At 42.2% G+C, this 6,765-nt stretch overlaps 1 long non-coding RNA gene across 2 annotated transcripts; it reads left to right on the top strand.

Moving 5' to 3' along the window:
• Positions 1-679: 679 nt before the first annotated feature.
• On the top strand, positions 680-5,481 carry LOC119012070. 2 transcript variants are annotated; one of them, XR_005072358.1, is made up of 3 exons: positions 680-782; positions 3,343-3,473; positions 4,869-5,481. It is a non-coding gene; the product is annotated as an uncharacterized LOC119012070 (long non-coding RNA). The 2 variants fall into 2 exon arrangements; XR_005072359.1 differs by having other exon boundaries at positions 4,841-5,481.
• The last annotated feature ends 1,284 nt before the right edge of the window (positions 5,482-6,765 follow it).

The raw sequence follows: 6,765 nt of genomic DNA, 5'->3' as shown, positions 1-6,765 counted from the left end.
TTCTGTTTGTTAACCTCTCAGCTGACAGTTGCTGAAACTGTAAAATTGTCTGATTAATGTGTCAAACTTCATTAAAGCTTTTCTAAACAAGAACAACAACATCTGCTGTTAAACATTTATAGAGACACAGTTTATTTGAAGCCCTGTGTTTGTTATATTTAATTATTTGACTTAGTTTACTGTCATTAAAGCCTCTGTGACAAACAACAACCGTGAAGATAAATGATCAAACAAACCTTTTACAGAAAGAGTCTGTGGTCCAACAGTTTGTTACCGTGGTGATAATGATGCTGTGAATCGGTGATTATCACTTGTTCAGCACAGCAGTCACGCTACATGACAAGTTGCTGTAACATTTAAAAGAACAGCAGGATTTCCCTCTTCAGTCATGTTTTTAATGCTAATATGAAGATTAATTAAGCAAAAATCAAACAGGGTGCAAACATCAGTGAAGATTTCTTTCATTGTTGTACAAGTTTATTCAGAAGGATAAACTCCTTGAGATGAACCCTCCTCTTTTTCCTGGAGTCACCAGTTCATCACAGGTCTGACAGTCAGAGACAAACAACCACACACTCACACATTCACACCTGCAGGCAATTTAGAGTGAACGATTAACCTCACAACTTAACTGTGAAACTAAAACACAGAGCAAACTGTGAACCTAAGGGGAACAAATGCAGAACTCAGGGAGCACAAGAGGACCCGGAAAAGACACAGGAAGGCAAGATGACAACAGGAGCGACGCGAGGACGAGAAGTGAGCACATGGACCAACAAAGAGTGAGGGAACAACACGGGCTTCAATGCAAAGTAAACCAACGAGGGGGTTAGGGTTATGATGATGCTTCACTGATGGTCCATTCAGTTACAGTTACAGTTTTACTGATTGAGTGTAGAGACACTGCTGAGAGTGGTTCAGGTTCAGACTCTGTCTTAATGACTAATAGTCTCAAAACTGCATCACTGTTCATTAGTTTAGTTTAAAGGCTGTTTGGTGTCTTTGTGTCTGCAGGGAAGATCAACATATTACTACTAATATAACCACATCAAAACAAGTCAGATCTAATAAGACGAGAACAAGTCTGTGCCTGAGCATGGTATTAACTCTCAGCTTAAAGTCATTACTTGTACAGGTATATTCTAAATTATGTAAAACTTTACCTGCTACACTGATCAAATGTTTGATGTATATAAACTGACATGTTGGTCCAATAGAATCAAGGTTAATCTTCAGAGAAGCTAATGACGCTTTTGTTGGAGTCACAACACCTATTTTTACATTCCAGCAACATAAAAATAACATTTCCTCTTCATATCATCTTAACAAGCTGGGTTTACATAAATCAAGACTCTTCCTCGTGGTTCAACCAACATACAACTTTGATCACTGCTGAACTTCATGATGAGGAAATGTAAGAGTGACATGAGTTTGACAACATTGTTGATACAAACAAACCTTCAGGAAATAGTTGAGGTATGAAGAGAAGCTCCCAGCAGGCAACGGGGCAACTCTCTGCAGCTAACAAGGAACTTCATGCAGTGAGACAGTGGATGTTTTATTCAGGGGACAATTATTTTGTTCCCGATCAGACAGTCAGGCTTCACCTGCTCATATCCTGAATAACACCAGAAAAGAGTCACACAGTGGAGTGTGACAGCTCAGGAGGAGGCTGCTGTGGAGACAACACTGTGAAACTCATGACCTTTTGATTGACTTTCCCCTGACGATCATCAAGTTTACTGTTCTCTGTTTGACCACACTAAGAAGACAGAGCAGTGGGTCAATACATGAAGGAAGACATTTGTTGAATCTCTGATCTCTCTGTGACGTTTGGTTAAAAATAGTCAGGACCCAACAGCAAAACACACAAGAGGCAGGCAGGATAAGGAACAAAAACACAAGCTTTCAATAACAAGATGAAATCCAAAAACAGAAAATAAACAAGAATAAATAACTCAAGACACAAAGACCAAAAACAGCGATGACGTGAGGAAAAACAGGAATGAAAAGCCATCAACACACCACGAGGAGACACATGAAGACAGAGGAACAACACAGACAAGAAGACAAAGGCAGCAGGGAGCTCACAGACTATATACACAAGGGCTGACTGACACACCACACACAGGTGAACACAGGAAAAGGGCGAGAAGTCACACGAAAGGAGGAAAAGAAAAGAACCACACGACACATGAGGACAAAACTTCAAAATAAAACAGGGAGTGAGAGAACCACAGAGTGAAACATTTCCTGCAGCATTCAGAGTTTCTGCATCATTTCATCATCCAGCTGACGAAGTGGAACAGTGGGCTTCTCTGCTTCTGATCACAGCTGAAACTTCATTTAGCTTCAGTTCACATCAGCTGAGGCTCCCAGAGGCCAGTCAGTGCTGTGTTGTTCTGTCAGGTTTAATGTTGAGTAAAGGTCATCTCTTAACCTTTCACACACACACACACACACACACACACACACACACACACACACTCTCACAGAGAACACATCAAACTCAATGTCTGAGGTGTGAAGAGGCACCAGTAACCTGACTCCACTCTGTGGCTCCTCTGAAGTGCCAGTGTCACTATTCATGCTCTCTAATACTCCTCTAATATCAGTGCAGACCAGCAGGTGGAAGCTGCAGCTGCTATGAAGCACCGCTAACGTTAGCGGCCAGTGACGAAGCAGAGTTCTTTTTATTTGATGACTCGATCGACAGCGTGAAGCTGTGAATGAATGGAGACAACACATAGTTGTCAGACCTGAGGACGACAGGAAGGTTTCTTATTCTCGGTGTGTGTGTGTGTGTGTGTGTGTGTGTGTGTGCGCGCGTGTGTGTGTGTGTGTGTGTGTGTGTGTGTGTGTGTGTGTGTGTGTGTGTGTGTGTGTGTGTGTGTGTGAAGGTGAACATCCAGTGTGTCTGCCGGCTCACTGAAAGTCAAACATCTCTTGTGTCAATGTTTCACTGAAGCAGAACAACATCAACACAGTGTTGCTTCACTTTGAGTATTTCTCTCTGAAGATAATTTCACAAGACACATCCATCATTTTCCTCTCCTCGCTCTCTAGCAAACACACTGACTTCATTATTTGTGTTCCATTATGGAGGACAGAGGAGGGAAACCAAGCTCTCACTGAGAATAATCTCCACTGAAGACACGACTCCCTTCATTATCATACAGGATCTTTCTCTTTCTGTGCCTCCCTCTCAGGGATTGTCCCCATTTTAGTAGCATGATTCTAACTCCTCCACTTGTCGCTTCATATTACATCTGATCTCCATCCTCTTCATTTATCCTGCTGCTGGCTGCTGTAGCACCGTTAATCTGCCTTGTGACCTCACAGATCTCCCAGCAGGAGGTTATGATGCAGCATACTGGGCTCTGATCACAGTCACACCAGCAGATCCGCCCTGCTGACAGCAACCACAGCCAGAAGCTAAACATGATCAGTGTGGAGCAAGTTACTTCTAAAAGGTAATGTATTACATATTACTAGTTACTGTGAGTTGAATGTGGTGAAGTTTTTATACAGTATTTTTTTTTTTTCAGGACTACTTCAGTCCTCCTTGTGTTTGTGACAATGTACATAATAAAAAGTAGCCTCATTTGATAATAAAACATATAGCGGCAGTCTAGATTTAAAAACAGTAAAAGTGAAAAAAAAAAAAAAAAAAAACAGGACAGTTTCAATTCTAATTTGACTAAAGTCCATTTCAGAGTGAGTTCTTCTTTTATCCTCAGACACATACAGCATTCAACCCTTGGGCTTGAACATAAAACACAATGATATTATTATATAATTCTATGTGTGGAGGCTCCACATCTTTACTGCCGCAGAACGTAAGAATCACTGTTGTTCATCTCCATGTGAAATGTCAAAGCCACAGGGAGGCGATGCAGAGGGACAAAAGAGCTGCAGGTCTCTCCTGGTCCAGACAGTTGAGTCTAAGCACTTTCTCACTGACAGCTGCCCATTCAAAATGTATCTGTGCAAATGGTTTTCACATTACCAAGCAGCAAACCTATCAACACTGCTGCTGCAGGCACAGCTTGATGGCTCATGTCTAAAGCAAACAGCACACACAACATACTGCAGCCCGATCATGACAGCATGTCAGAGCTACATTCAGAGGTGGTCCAGACCTTTCATATGAGCCACTGTTTGTCAGGGCAATAACACACACACACATGATAACAGTCCTTTCTATCCTCTCTCACAGTCTGCCCCTCTCTCTCTCTCTCTCTCTCTCTCTCTCTCTCTCTCTCTCCCCCTCTCTCTCTCTCTCTCTCTCTCTCTCTCTCTCTCTCTCTCTCTCTCTCTCTCTCCCTCTCTCTCTCTCTCTCTCTCTCTCCCTCTCTCTCTCTCTCCCTCCCTCCCTCCCTCAGCTTGGCTCTCCTTCACTGGTTCTCATCATGTGGCTCGCAGCCCGGCTCGTATCAGAGGAGCTGCTGATTATAAAGGACGGTCAGACCTGAAGAGATGGAGCCCAGTGGAGCAGCATTTCACACTGCAGTGGCTCCACAAGAGGCTGATGGGCAGCTTTCAATGGAAATGTTAAATCTGTGACATGATTTCTGCTTGAGAGCAACAGTTTAACATTCACTGCAGCTCAGCTGGAGGCCTCAGAGCTTTCTTTAAAACATGTCTGAGGAAAATAACCAAACTGCTTCAGTGCTCTGTTCTTATTGGTCACACCAGATTTCATCTCCATTTCAATGAGTGGATGTAACACATGACAGTGTCTGAGTGTCATCCAGTCATATAATAATAATTCAAATGATTCAGTGTCAGTACTGTTCCCATGATAACACTTTCTATCAAGCTGCTCTGTTTGTTACAGAAATGATCCAAACTGTGTTTGTCTACAGAAAGTGCAGCGCTTGCAGAACAGGAACAACTGGCAGTCGGGGACCTCCAAGAAGAAACTCATTCACAATGTCCAACAAACCAGAAGCCTGAGCAAACACTTCCTGCTCTGAATGTGAATCGGTTTCTGTCACTGTGGCACAATCAGTGTTTACTCAGACCCAGAACCAAAAGTGATGAACTCAGTATTTCACGATGAAAGTTACAGTGATGCTCTTTCATGTACTTATGAATTGTGGCAGATATTACTGTGTTAGACAAGAACAAACTGTGTCTTTTAGTTTTATTGTCCTGTTACAAACTGTGAGGTGACAGGATGAGTATCTAACATGAAGCGTGTTGCTGATGTATCTGCTGATCTGCCTCATGCTGGTGATGATCTCACTGCTTCAACACAGCAGACTGTAAATCTCTGCTCACAGCAGATTTAACAACAGATGTCTGATGGCCTGAGCTCATAAGAGATGGAGAGTGAACACTTCTTGTTTACTGACTGAATGCTGCATTAAACTATTGATCCTGTTTGTTTCTTTATATAACTGTAGTTTAACTGTACTGTTCATCCCAACAAGGACTTTATTAAGAGGGAGCCGGAACAAGAGTGTGACGTCCAAACAGTCCCAAGAAAAGTCCATCTCTTCTGCACCTACTAACTCTCACCCATTCTATTCTCCAAGTGATGTTTAGTCAAAACAAAATCTGATTATTTAAATGTCCTCATAAATATTCCTTGTTGAGGTGTGAGGGAGTTCTACTCCTTCCTTCCTGCCCCTGAAAATTATACAAAACAACACCTGAATAACACATATTTGCAGAAAATGAAGGCGACAGTGAATCTCGTAGGACAAAACCCACAACATCCAGACAGGACGAGGCACATCTGAAGCTACGTGTCAGTCCTGGTCTCTGCTGTCAGAGACAGAGGGGTCCTGCAGGCATGTTAAAGGTTTGCTTTTCCTCCATCTCAACACTTCAGCACTGGGTCTGCATCCCCACCTGTCCACAGCTGGACCAGAGACACTGAAGTATTGTGTTTGTTTGCAGATTATTGATGATCACCCATGTGATCACATGATGTGGTGAACAAAACAAAGTCACTGTGTGATGATGGAGGCAGAAAAGTAGCCAGAGTGAAAACAATGTTGGGACCGAACATTTCATGAGTCCTACAGTTGGAGCTCAGCATGGAGCTTCATCACGCCTCTCTGTCTGATCTCATAACAACTGATACTCAAATAAAATCACAATATAAGAGTGGACACATGTTCCTGCTGATGACTAATGTGCAAACATCCCAAACAACAAGTACAGCTCCACAGAATCAGCACGTTAGTTTACAGCACTGCAGTGAATATTAAACTGTCAAACATCACACATAGAGCATCTTCTGTTTTTTGACTATTTGCCAAATATGATGATGTTTCCCTGAGAAATGCAGCATGACATCATGTCCTTATTAAAGTGGAATCAGTGAATCAGGCCGTCTGGCAGCGTTACCTCCCTGAAGGCTCAGAGAGGGAAATGATGCGCTGACTGAGAGGACGACTCTTGTGTACATAAACAAAACCTGCTTGATGTCCTGATTCAGATCAACCTGCTTCAGTAGATACAAATCTGTGTTACTGCCTGTGTGTCTCAGCTGGACAGAAGAAACTAAAAGAGAAAACAACGTGAACACGTAGCAGAAACCTGCAGGAGGACTGGTTTGTTTTTGTTCAGTTTTCTTTTTTTGAAAGTCTTTTGTTTTTTTGTTTTTTTTTCTTTCCTCTTTGTTAAAAACTAATAAGGTTTAAAATCTAGAATTCAGTTCTAATTGATCTCCAATCAGAGGAGGATGATCCTGGTTATATACATGAATTAGTGTGTTTCTGGAATCAGTCGCAATGCAAAAAAAAACAC

The sequence above is a fragment of the Acanthopagrus latus genome, chromosome 2 (assembly GCF_904848185.1).
Source record: "Acanthopagrus latus isolate v.2019 chromosome 2, fAcaLat1.1, whole genome shotgun sequence".
In the NCBI taxonomy this organism is placed as follows: domain Eukaryota; kingdom Metazoa; phylum Chordata; class Actinopteri; order Spariformes; family Sparidae; genus Acanthopagrus; species Acanthopagrus latus.
This window is presented reverse-complemented; position numbering and strand designations above follow the sequence as displayed.